The sequence below is a fragment of the Lepisosteus platostomus genome, chromosome 11 (genome assembly GCF_059453375.1).
Source record: "Lepisosteus platostomus isolate fLepPlt1 chromosome 11, fLepPlt1.hap1, whole genome shotgun sequence".
In the NCBI taxonomy this organism is placed as follows: domain Eukaryota; kingdom Metazoa; phylum Chordata; class Actinopteri; order Semionotiformes; family Lepisosteidae; genus Lepisosteus; species Lepisosteus platostomus.
In genome coordinates this window covers 10,624,586-10,638,021 of record NC_142621.1, presented here as the reverse complement: position 1 = coordinate 10,638,021, position 13,436 = coordinate 10,624,586, and the positions used below count along the sequence as shown (strand labels likewise).

Below are 13,436 nucleotides of genomic sequence, written 5' to 3'. Positions count from 1 at the left end.
GTATATCTAAGAAAATAATTACATTACTGTAACTAACTCATGTTGGTGCAAAAATCAGATAAATCTAGGCCCTACAGGAATCAGGCTTGAAACCCCTGATCTATGAGTGTTAAATTTGTATTTCTAAAAATATGACACTCCACAGCATCCGTGTGTTGTTTTATCATAAAGAAAAACAAGAGGTATAAATTCTGAATGGTGCTAAATGGTTTAGGAATGTGCCCCATTATCTCCACAGCATGGACTAGAATGAAAGAGCAATTAGACACAAACAACTCCTCACTACACACCATGCCAGCTGTTGTCTGCAATTTAATGATTCCAGGTTTTCAGTACTCTCAGAGGCTGTTCACTTCTGGGTGTGGTGTCATCAAGGTGGTTAACCAGGCAAAAATTGTCCTATCCCTCATTGTGTAGGTTAGGTTTTGAGCCACTGGATTGTGTTTTTTCCTATTGTCTCTTGTTACTCAGTTATCAGTTGGTCTGGGGTTTTAAAGGCATCGCACATATGCTTTAGGGAAACAGAGGCTAATATATAAAAATAGAGAAAGTAAAATGCTCCATTTTAAAGATTGAACAGTTCACTTAATTTCTGTGAGAAACCCTTGGCTTCCTTAAGCAATTGGCAAACTACTTATGACGGCTACCTGGGCAACCAGACAAGTGCTCTGCATTGATTTGGCAATACTTTACCAAGTAGAAAATAAGCAAGCACTTCTGGACATCTGGTGAAAGCAGCAGCTTCCACAAAGTTGTAGAGCAACTACTGTTTTGTAGTTACTGTTTATCAAAATCCATCTGTCGAAAGTCTTTTCAAGCCAAGGTTTACAGTTCACCTTCATAATGAACTAAAAACATGAAGCTGAGTCATGTGAAATTTTATTAGAGTAAAAATGAAAGGTGCAATGGCTGCACACATTGGATAATGTAGATTAATAATAATAATAATAATAATAATAATAATAATAATAATAATAATAATAGTTTTCATCGTCTTTTTATGCTTTATTTTAATTCATAGACAAAGAAATTTGTTTATGTAATTGATAGCATAATAGGTTTTTAAATCCATTGCTATTTTACTGAAAACAATTACAGGTATTTAATATATTTATGCATCCTTATGGACAGCATTGTTGTGCAGTGGTAAAAATTGCTGCCTCGCAGCACTGGAGCCCTGGGTTCAATGCCAGATTTGTGGAATTACAGTATCTGCATGGAGTTTGTATGTTCTCCCTGTGTTTGTGCGGGTTTCCTCCGAGTGCTCTAGTGTCCTCCCAGTTCATGGCCTTTCTGGTAGGTTAAGTGGCTTCTGGGAAAATTGTCCATAGGTGAATGTGTGGGAGTCTGTGCTCTTGTGCTCTGCATTGGACTGGCTCCCCCATGACCTTGGATAAAGCAGTTATGAAAAGGATGGATGGATGGATTATACAATCTAGCATATTAAAATGCCCATATGTAGGTACATTGAAACACTGACGTAAATCTTTCGATTTTTAATTTTGATACAAACATTAAACTGCTAATCATTTTAATATTCTCAGAGCTTGCACTATATATCCTACTGATCATGATTTTAGTCTGAATTCATGTGAAGAATTGTTCATTACATAAAGGTTGAAAAGAGTCCTCTAAAATTGGAAAATACATAGGTATTCTGAAATGATGAGACGTTCATCCTTTCATGCTTTCACACAAAAATTAATGACAGTTTTATTGTTGTTTTTAAATATTTTAACAAATATATTTTTATGTAAATCTTGCACTGTTTAAAGGGTTCAAAACAGATTTTCATTTCATTTCATTTGGTTTAGAGTTCTATTAATAATGCTACTAATAACATAAACTACACATTTCTCCTGTTTTAAGAAGGTCCGGAGACTACAGTGTTTCAAGAATAGAACAGGATACTTTGTCAATCTAAAAATATAATTCCATTCCATTAAAATGATGACGGCCCATCTAAGTCTCCATTATCCAAAATTATGGATGAAACCCTTGATTTAACTCACTGCAATGAACAGGAGGAACCTGCTATCGAAAGGGGAGTGAGGGGAGGGACTCCTGATGTGTTAATCGTTGAAAGGTCAATGTAAGAGACATTCCAGGTAAGAAGGAGCCAATTATAACAAAAATTTCAGGTGTAGAACTAGTTGTGATTAATAGCCTCCCATTACTTTATAGACATAATATTAATATATTAAAAATGTCAGAGCTTGCCAAGAACTAATATGGGAAGGTCCGGTTAGCAAGAAAAAGATATGTATAATGAGCTAACACTGATACAGGGATAGATAAGGGGCAATGCATATTAAAGATCACATGCAGAGGTCATTATCACTTTTACAATTTAGATACCAGCCTTTTCTCTCATTATTCTGCACTTAGATTTCAGTGTCACAGTGAAAAGAAAGTTTCGTGCTTTGCATGATAAGTAAGACTTACGCTGTTAAAGAAAACTATATATTTGCAGACTCTTCATTCAATTTCTAAGAGTTGAATAAAGATTATAGAAACACAAAGGAACCCCTAGCATTTCAAGCTGACCATTTTTACAAGGAAACGAGTTAATGAAAATAATTTAATTATTTTCTACTGCCCAGCACAGTAGTTGATTCGTAATTTCAAGTGAATTAGGTTATGAATAATAGCATGTCTAAGTCATGCTTGCTGAATTTTACATCTGCTTTACATTTACATTTTTTGAGAACCAAAATCATGTATGTGTACCCGAAGCACCTGTGTAAAGAAAAGGTTACATTTGTATTTTAGTGATCCAACTGCGTGGCAAATGGTGGACAACTAATCTGACATCTGATCAAAAATATATTGGTAATACTCCAGTTTAATGAATGCAAAACATTTGTATACACTGTAAAATTAAATATATTGAAAACTTATTAACAGAGTTAAATTAATGTGATGACATTCAATCTTAACTGTAGATTAACTGGGCATTATTAGCAAAACCCTGATATTAACCATGTACCAAGCCATACTCCTGACCATAGCATTGGGTTAAAGTTTTGTAATAAATGTAATACTATTTATATCTCCATTCATAACATTTTAATAAATAACTTATAGACAGGAAATGGTTACTGGTAGTGATTACATTAATCTTCTCTTTACTGCACATATATGTCACGATTATAGTCCCCCCTCCTTAAGGGTGCTCCAGCCCTTTCACTTTAGACTTCATTCTGTGCACCTGATCCCTTTTCCCAGCCCACCTTAAAAGCCAGGCGCTGACGCTCATCCAGGCTCTGTATCTGGTTTCCGCACCATGCGAGTCCGTTAAGGTTTTAACCTCTGTTCCCGTTCCTAGTCCGCCGGTTCCGACCCGGTTCGTGTTTTTAATTCCGTGTTTGGATGGATCACCTGGCTATGGACTTATTCTTGTGTATTTGGATTCCCTCAATGGATTACTTTTGGATTGTTTGCCTCAGCCACACCTTCCCCGTGCACCAGCGCACTTTGGACACACCCCCCTGTTTTCAGCCCCGTATTCCTGCATGATGTTTTCCCAGTGTTTCCCCACTTCTTCGGATTGTGTTGTCCGCATAGGGTCCGGAAAGAACTGTTCGTTACAATATAGTGAACAAAAAAATACTGAAAAACCTGAACGAGGGACACCATGTATATTGAAAGTAAAGGCCTCCCCACAGCTGTGGTTCATGTGTAAATTAAGCACATAATATCTTAGCATGTGAAGGGGTCATTTCTTAGCTGACTATAATTATAGCAAGCATGACTGCAAGAGGAGACCTCAGTGACTTTGAAGGAAGCATGATTGTTGGGTCACATTGGTTGGGAGCTTCAGTGAGCAAGACAGCTTGACTTGCTGATGTTTCACGTGCAACAGTGTCTCAGGTGATGTCGGCATGGAAAAGACATCATCTGCAAAGGGCAACATTGGGTGAAAGCGCGTACTCCTGGATCGTGATTGGTGCACATTAATTCCAAGTGCAAGGCAAAGCAGTTGAGAAACTGCAGATCGGTTAACTGCAAATTTCAACTGGAGTGTGCAGCCAGTTTCATAAATAACAGAGCTGGATGCTCTCAAAGATACTTCGGAAGACTGGAATTTGTGATATCTATGTGATGATCTTTTGTGTTTGAAGTGTAAAGTTCATAAGTATAGTTGATAAGAAAAAATGGGCAACTTTTGAAAGCCGGCTGGAGATAGAGTGGTAGAGTAAACAAAAGCCTATGTTATGAGCTCCCTATTTCTATTTTGTCGTACTAATATTAAAATCGCTTTCCCGATTGAGAAGAAATAAAACATGTTACCCAAGCCCAATATTTCACTGGATTTGATCATCGCACTGGTGGCAATGGTAGAGTTGCAACAATTTTACTACTCTGCACTTTTAACACAAACAAAAGAGCACCACACAAACATCCGATATTCTAGTCCTGCACCAGAGTCTGGGCTGCAGTGCACAAAACGCTCTTCACACCTGCCAACGAACATTTGCAGGGCCAGTGGTGCACAGAGCACAGGCAATGGGCTAGAGTGGTGGGTAAATGTGATATGGTCAGATTAACCATCTTTCACCATGTTATTGCAGCCTAAAGCTGGTAAAATGTGAGCTTAGAGAACAACAGCTGTGGGACCCCAACCACACATCTCACATAAATTCTCCTTGGCTCACATGCTGAAACACATGCATCCAAAAAGTAAAATATATGCACAATAACATTATAACAAGAATAACATTGTCATTAAATTGTTATAATGATTGCAGACTATCTTAGACTGCGAGTGCGGGAAAAATAAGAAACAAATGCTTTAAATGTATAGCTTCAATGTATCAAGTGCTAGCTCACAAATTTTCTTAAAATCCTGTGACCACATCTCTTGAGTCATTTTTATTTCCTGCTTAAAAAAATACAAGCTTTAAAAAAGATGAATGACAATCCTTTCAACAGTGTACCTTTCAGGGACAGAGAGTGGATGGGTGACCATCCATAACAAATAGATACCAGGGGATCTGGGACTGCAAGCAGAGACCAGCTTTGCTCTTGAGATCTCTATACTGATTCAGTGGAAAACAGCCTTGTTAACTATGGTCACCTATCACCTATTCAATATTCTATACATCATTTATAACAAGTTATATATGAAGCTCTGATAGACCCTGTTACGTGTTGTGTTTTCAGCTTATCGACTCATATCTCATAAATGGAGAGTATATTTTTTAGTTCAGATTATATCAAGAAGATGATGTATTAGATCTTTTTTTAAAGTTAAAAGCCATAAATGTTTCACTGTTTTTATGACCGGGGCGAAAGTGGCACTGGATGGAATTTTTTAAGTTCTAAAACACCCCCTTGTGTCTGATTACATTTCATCCCTGCAGGCACTCGTGCATAGTTTAGCGTTTTAAACTCAGCATCCAGTCATGTCTGCCAAGCACTGGTTACACCATATGAGTAATCTCTGAGTGCAGTGTACATACTCCATTTAGGTTTTCTCCACCTAGCCAGTGATGTGGATGAGTTGTGTGCTGTTTTAGGGCTCGGAGAAAGAGCACCTTAAAATGAATCTCAAGTGGCATCAATGTGCTTCATTTCTTCCAAGCTGATAGGTATTCTTTAATTCAGGGAAACAGGACTACACTCAGCAATTACCTCAGTAATTAGTTTAAATCACATACCTTTTGCATTCTACATTATCACATCTGTACATCTGTACTATCATGTACTATAGGAACCTTATGACTGATATCATCCCAACAGTAGACTACTCAATTACTTTCTATTTTATCACTTACAGTCTAAATAAACAGATTTCAGCCCAATACTGAATAAAATCTAATCAATCCCTTTGAATCTCCTACTTAGTAAATCTCAAGGATTATACTGATCTTACTTCATGAACAAATACAGCATTCTTGATTTAACACAAATCAAATATTGCATGTACATACTGTACAATAGCTAGAGAACATACTAAACTAAAATACATTACATTATTACATTATTATTTTTTATAAAGCTGTAAAAAGTGTTTTATATTTGAACCATCTAAATGAAGATTTTTCTGAGATTAAAATGTTGAGTTTGAGAAGTTGCATCGGGCTAGAAAAAATATTTTCCTTCAAGGATCTCAATGATATACAACAGAGATAATGCAAACTAAGTTATTGTGTATATTAGATGTGCAGACAACAGTTGAGTTTTAATCTTCCCAAATTAAAGGCTGAATAATTTACAATATGTTTTTAAAAGATGCCTTCAAATTGAACAGATTTTTTTGACAGCATTAATGTAATCTATAGTTGAATTCTTAAAAAAAAACAATTGGAATGCAGTGGCAATTGCAAATATACATATACATTTTACTTTATTTTTATATTACTTTTATATTAAGTAATATTTATATTACTTTATTTTACTTTATACTTTTTTAAAAGAAAATAAGACATTTTTAAGGTTAATGTCAAACAACTTAGACCTAGTTGTTTATGAAAAACAGGCAAATTTAAAGGTTTAGCCAACTCCTGTGAGTATATTTTAACATAATTGATACTGTATTTATGGGGCTAATTTATGGACCTTATAAATGCAAGGCATTTAAACAAAGATTTATTTAACACAGCAGCAAGGACAAGCCTGAATTACTTCATAGTCATGCTTATGACTTCCTACTTGCGCTGCCATATAGAGTTTACGTGAAAGCACCAGTGCTTTATAGAGTGTGACTCTCATGATACAATTTATGTCTACTTGCTTAGCTAGGGGGTTAGTTTCTTCAGCTCTGCTGACAATGTATGCCAGTGAACTGAGACATCAAGGAATGGAATCATTCCTTCAGTATTTTCTCTATAGCATTGCCTCCGCCCAACAATATCCAAATCATTGTACATCATGGAGAGAAAACAAAAACTTTTACTAAAATGGCTGACTAAAAAAACTAAGCTTGCACACAAATTATACCATGTGTAAAATGTCCACATGAACTATTTACAACCAGGTGATGTTAACATGCATTGAGAGCAGAACAAATAAATGAGCTGTGGTTTACAGCAAAAAGAGGTTTCAGCAGAACATTGACTAAAAAATAAACAAAAAGATGATAAAGGTAAAAAGCCGGTATATCATATTGACATGAAAATGATCGTTTTGATTGTCACAGAATCTTGCAACATTAAGATTTTTTATAAACAACACACAATTCAAATTAAAACACAAACCATTAAGAAGGCAACATGGTCTCTGTCAATGATGACATACAGTACTGCCAAAGTGCTATCAGGGTTCATTGGAACTACGTAGTCAATGAAAAGAGCTTTTAAACTTTTTTTTAAAAGATGATGCATTGCAGAGATGATCTTTCCAATAGAATAATAGTTGTATATATCCATTATAGCACATTATATAGGAACTTCGTGGATTTCTATACTATATTTCTATATTCAGCTTACTATACTTTAGATGGAATCCGTATAGGATACCTTCCTGAAACATGTAAATTACATAGTCTTCCATTTTGCATTGATGTACACAAAAATAGTAAAACACCAGCTTCCTAAGTAGATTTTCCAAGTATATGATACTGTACAACAAATACATTTAATCAATACATTAAATATATATTCCTCCAAATCTGCAAGGGCAAAGTTCTATTTTAATATGTAGTGCTAAAGTAGACGAAAAGCAAAACACACGTGGGTGACGACAGAGAATGCCATCGTCATTCTAGTATGAATAATATTTTTTGAATGAACACCATATTCAAATACGGTTCACTAGTTCATTAAAACCGACAGACTGGGGCCTTCATTATTGCATTATAATTATTAAAATTAATACTTTAATCAACGTTACATTACAAAAATAAAATTATTAACTGATTTTAATTATTTGAAATAGAACCTCTCCCAGCATCACGTAATCCTAAAAAACAGCGGTGACGAATTCTAAGGAAAAATATTTATGTCCCAGCAGAGGGCGCCATAAAATCCTAAACTTAAAATCTACTTCAGCAACCTATTCTGCCATGGGCAAGTACTTCGATCACTTTAATATTGTAAAATACAGCTCCAGACCTAAGTTACATTTTATTAAAAGCAGTTGCTTTACAAACTGTATCACTCATGATGAAAAAGCAAAGCAGCTCACCTAGAATTGCGGTAATTCCTCGGACGGGAAGGGCAAAATAAAAGGCAATACTAAAGTTGTTTTAAATTGTTGCAGAACTAAATTATCTATTGTATATCTTTTGCACAAAGCACTGCGATTAATCATTTTTAGCTCCAATTTACAATGCATTAGCACAGGGAGAAAATAATACGAACTTCACTGAAGCAAAAATACTTACAAATGCGAAGAAGACACGCCTGTGGAAATAGCAGTACGAAGATCCAATCTTTCTAAGTGGTTAACAAGTTCAAGAATGACCGCTGGATCCTTTTTAAGATACGTGTTAATCTAAATTTGATGAGCTCAAGAAAAATGGGGCATTGCAAAAAAAAAAAGTTGATGATGCAAAAGTTTAATGAGCTGACTAAATAAAAGGGTTTAAAGGTTTCGTAACCCAAGTCAATCTTGAAACGGCGTGCCACCTTCAGATTTCGGAGTGGGATCTGAGCGTGGCTCTTGGCACTTCAGAATAAATGAGTGATCACCGTTTGGTTCGCTAGGTCAGCGCGATTACAACACGGACAGTAAGAAAACTGACAGTATTTCCCAAAACGATAGTCAGGATTCCGTCACTTGTCTTTCCAAGATGCTAGGATAACTATTGCACTGAATGTTTCCCCCAAAAAGCCTCTTGTTAAACTTTTAATCGTACTTTTTTTCAGGCAGTCTCCATTGCTTCACTCTCCATATCCAAAACCAACAAATGCAACTCCTGTAAGTGAAAATTTCATTCTCTCGTCTCTTTTCTATGAGCACGTATCTCGGAAACTCAAAGGGGACATAAATCACTCCAACCCTAGCACCAAGGATATCCTCTACAAAATGTTGTACCAGCTTCCTCCACGCATTCCTCTACTCATTGCAGAAATGTCAGTGTTCATAGCGATGATGGTTTGAAAGATTAGACACTTGGAGAGTCCATTTGATGAAATATACATAGCACAATGATTCTTCTAGATCTGAATTCTCTAATGCATCCTTTCTGCTTACACGGGTCTGTATTTAAATGGGACTTAAACTTCAAGGACAGAGGTAATAATTAACGCTCCCGGAGCCACCACCTAGCACAGCTGGGAGAGATGTTTCAGAGATAAGCAATCTTCTCCAAATGCCAGCTAATATAAGGGATTGCAAGCAAGCCTTCTTCTGCTTCAAGACTTGAGCGTTCCGCTGGGTCCTAAAGATAGCTCATACCCACTTTGAATAATTACATAGCAGCATTGCATTTAACCGCTTGGACTCATATAAATTATACATTTATTTCTAAATAAAGCCAGTGTCCGATGCTTATACTTGAGAATGTAGTCGTTTTCCAATCTGTAATTCTTCACATTGCGCCATTAAAGGAGAATGTAAATTTGTGAAACCTAAATCGGGTACTGAAACAAAGTGAAACACTTGAGAATAAAAAAGCATGTAGTGTAATGAATAATTGCTTCATTCTCACCTCTTTTAATTTTAAAGGGGATGCGATAAAATATTTAAAACACCTAAAAACCATTTCCCCACGATTTTGTATGCAATGTCATATTGGGATTTCTGTGACAATTAAAGCTGGGATTAATGATTGCTTTTCTGAAATATGTGAACATGCGGGGTATACAAAAAAAAAAGGACTTGTTCAACAGTAATGCACGTATGTTCTAAATACATTACACGTTTTAAATAATATCAATCCAGTAAAACAAATGTTGCCATTCGTTAAATATGTATTGTTTCTAAATTCTGTTAGTTTCTGTATGTGCTCATATTTCTTCGGATCATTTTAAAATAGTTATTAATTGCTCGACAGCTGCTGCGTACTTATGCAGATGCGTACTGCAAGTGCTTAATGTAGATAAAAACCAATTACATGACTGGCAATGGACCAGTTAGCTTTAAAGTGTTTAGCCGAGCCTTTTCATGTTAGTTCAAATCGTGGTTTCATTCGAGGATTCATAAAAAAAACTTTCTAAGAACTAAAACAGTTATAGCAGCACTGATGTAATACTTAAAGGTAGCGCCCCTCGCAACAAAATAAAGTCAGAGTGAATTCAGATAAGGCCTAAAATGAAACAGTGAGGTACAGTTGACTAATATTAAAGTGCAATCTGTGCAGAGACCCTTCATGCTGTCGAATTCCAGAAATTCCCAATATTGGGCCATACAAGCAAATTAATTATTCAACGTTCCCAATCGTACATTTGGAATTTATATTTATCTCTTTAATATTACCCTTTGATTTCATTTTTGAAAATAGAAAGTACTGGTGTCGTGTTTAACGATACTAAACTGAACAAAAGAGCAATGCTATTTCATATTTTTAGTTTGTAATTACATTTGAAACAGACCGTAGCAAGTTACAGAGGCGAAAAAACAACAACAACAACATTAAAAGACTAGAATTACTTCACATTACATGATAAACCAGAATAGGAAAAGTAAGATGGAAAAACGAAGAAAAAAATCACGCGCTCATAGATGTCCTTCTCCATTTTAAGTCTAAAGTTAACGTGCTTGATCTGCAAGAAGATTGCTTCATATTTCAGGATACTTGTAGTTTAAATACAGAATAGATTTAGAAAATAATTTACATTTTTGAGTTGAATACTACCTGTTCAGAACTGAAATTAATAAAATCAGTTTGCTCTTCCAAGGTGACTGAAAGAGAAAATAACATTTAACAAAGTGTATTCAGTTACCATGCCGGTTTTACTTCATTTAAATAGCTTTTCAACGACTGTACATTGAAGTAGGTTAAATAAAACCAATGACTATGACTAAGACAGTGATGTATGTGAATTCCACTGATATTACCTAATGGGATCCGTGGCAAACTGTTGTCTGTTTGGTATTTTTAATTACTGGTAATTAAATTGGTTATTCGGCCTTTATGTTGTGCCTTGTCAATGTAACACAGCCAACAACAATAGGATTCTACAAGGCAGAAGGTTCCATATAAAGTCGTAAACTTCGAGTTACAAAATAAAAGTCTATAGTTTACCTATTGGGCAACTGTGTACCAAACGCAGTGTACAATCCTGTAAAAAAATGTTTCGCAAGTAGATGTAGAATAACGAATAACTTTGCCTGTCATAAGGTGTGTTGTAAGACACAATTTTTTCAAAGATCGTTTATAAATGCCGTTGGGAAATCACTAAAAATTCAATTAACGATAGAGAGCACAGTGAACAGAAACATTAGGGAATCACATTTACAGAAAGAATATCAAGATACTGTACATAACATATTAAATACGAAAACCTGTATCATATACTGTACTGTACTGTATGTTCTTGGTCAAAATGTTTTATGAAAGTCTAACTAGTCTTATTTTTATTGTGTTTGAACAAAACAACTACCTAGCGTGGACTAAACGGTTAGATTGAATATCACAGCTCGAGACTTTACCGTTTCTTAAAATTACATGGAAGTGCAGAAGCAGATGCAATCTGTATGTGTATTGCGCATTTCCTATCTTTAGCAGTTACTCGAGCAAAACCTAGAGCTATCTTTCTGGATTGTAGTACAAATGTCATTTTTCTTAGCAGCCAGTCGGAAAATTCAATTCTGCATGATACAACCTAACAATTCGAGAACCCACAGCCCGCGGAAGACTGCACTACTTTGACTGCAAAGAATCCATTCTATATACAGTAAGCGGCCACATCCATCAGCAATTTAATGGACAGAAAGGCCGGTAGATGGAGAAAATACTGCTGTAGTCAGTTTGCAGACAGAGCAGCAAGTCTGCAACAACGTACTTGCACGGCTTATTCAATGTCAAAAATCAATCTTGAAAGTATTTGCTTTTACAATAATAAAAAAATAAAAGCAACGACATTGATACTTTATGTTGCAATACATACAGTATATACTACAGGACGATTTTCTTCTACTGTATATCTGTCGTTTAAATCTTGTTTGGTTATAACACGTTTGCCAGTGTATAACTGCCGAGTTATTTTCTGACCTACTGTAAGTGATTTTATACTCCAAGCTGAAACATAAAGTTTCTATAAAGGGTTATCAATCATGACAAAATAAGCCGTTTGCATCTCACCTTTGCTTAAAACCCCCGTCCCACTGCAATATACCGTACAGTATACTGTAACTCTGTTGATCCCATGTACTGTACTAACTAGTTTGTGACTGAGATCTTTTCTGTCTACAGCCAACCTTTTACGAGACAGGTGTTTGTAATGACTTCATCTCCCCACAGTTTTCTCGGAGTGGAGTAGTCGAAGGCACAAACGCCACTTCTTTGAAATAACACGGGGAAACGGCATGCTGGTGCAAGGTAGCACTTTGATTTCGGTTTTTTATATTATTCGCGCTGGAAGAACGCGTGTTTAACGGGTGCGTGATATACAGTACAGTACATTGACTGTACACATAGCCTACGCAGGTCCATCTTTCTGGCGTTAAGTGTCTATATACACACTACAAATGTAATGAATAATAATAACTTGCGCTGTTGATATTTGCATGGATCTCGTTCCAATATGCAAATCACTGCAAGATGAATCTCATTAAAATCTAAATACTTGATGGGACCATAGCAGAGAACACTGGAAGCTCATCCTTGCTGTTCATTTCGCATTTCGATGATTTATGCAACAGAACTCTAACTCTGACTGAAATGGTTGAATGTAATGTTTTTTTTTTTCCTTCTGTTAAGCATGATTGCTTAACACCACACTCTGTGGCTTAGGTGTTTTCTTTGAAGTTATTTTACTACGTTATGTACAAATGTCAAGTTCACGAAGACAATTGTTAAAAAAATGAAAATATATCGTGTCTGCAATGTCTATGCTGAGAGTTATACATATTCTCCACTTTGTGAAACAAGAGGCTTCTCTCAGTAGGTGAAATAAAAAAAATACAATCTAAATGTGGTCTACATTGGAGTTGGGTTACAAAAGGCAAAACACAACGAGGTTTTACAATATTAGATACATTTGCATGTGTACACCATAGACTTTAATAATTAATCCAAATTACAAATTATGTCTCCAGAAAAATAAAAATCTTGCTTCTTGAGCTAAGGCATGTATGCAACACTACTATATAAACTGCTTAACTTGTCCCAGGAAAAACAGTCTTAGAGTATGTATTGATAAAGTATCTTACAATAAACAAATACAAAAAATTAAGTAGATATAAATAAAAAGATTTGATAGGTATCTACAATATGCTTATCTTTTCTCTGAAGGCTTACAGTATGGCACTACAGTGTACTGTAGTTATCTAAAAAAATATCAAATAACATCTATTCTGACAATGCATTAAGCATGAAAAACCAA

General features: G+C 35.5%; 1 protein-coding gene across 6 annotated transcripts in view; it reads right to left on the bottom strand.

The window, feature by feature from the left end:
* ntng1a (netrin g1a) overlaps positions 1–12,334 on the bottom strand; it is a 124,562-nt gene extending 112,228 nt beyond the window's left edge. For 5 of the 6 annotated variants that reach the window (XM_088598373.1, XM_088598374.1, XM_088598370.1 and 2 more), the window contains exon 1: positions 8,330–9,256. The gene's annotated coding sequence lies outside the window, so the exon portion shown is untranslated. Of the gene's footprint in view, positions 1–8,329; positions 9,257–12,193 lie in introns of those variants that run through there. The other variant, XM_088598371.1, reaches the window with a different exon arrangement.
* Positions 12,335–13,436: the final 1,102 nt, after the last annotated feature.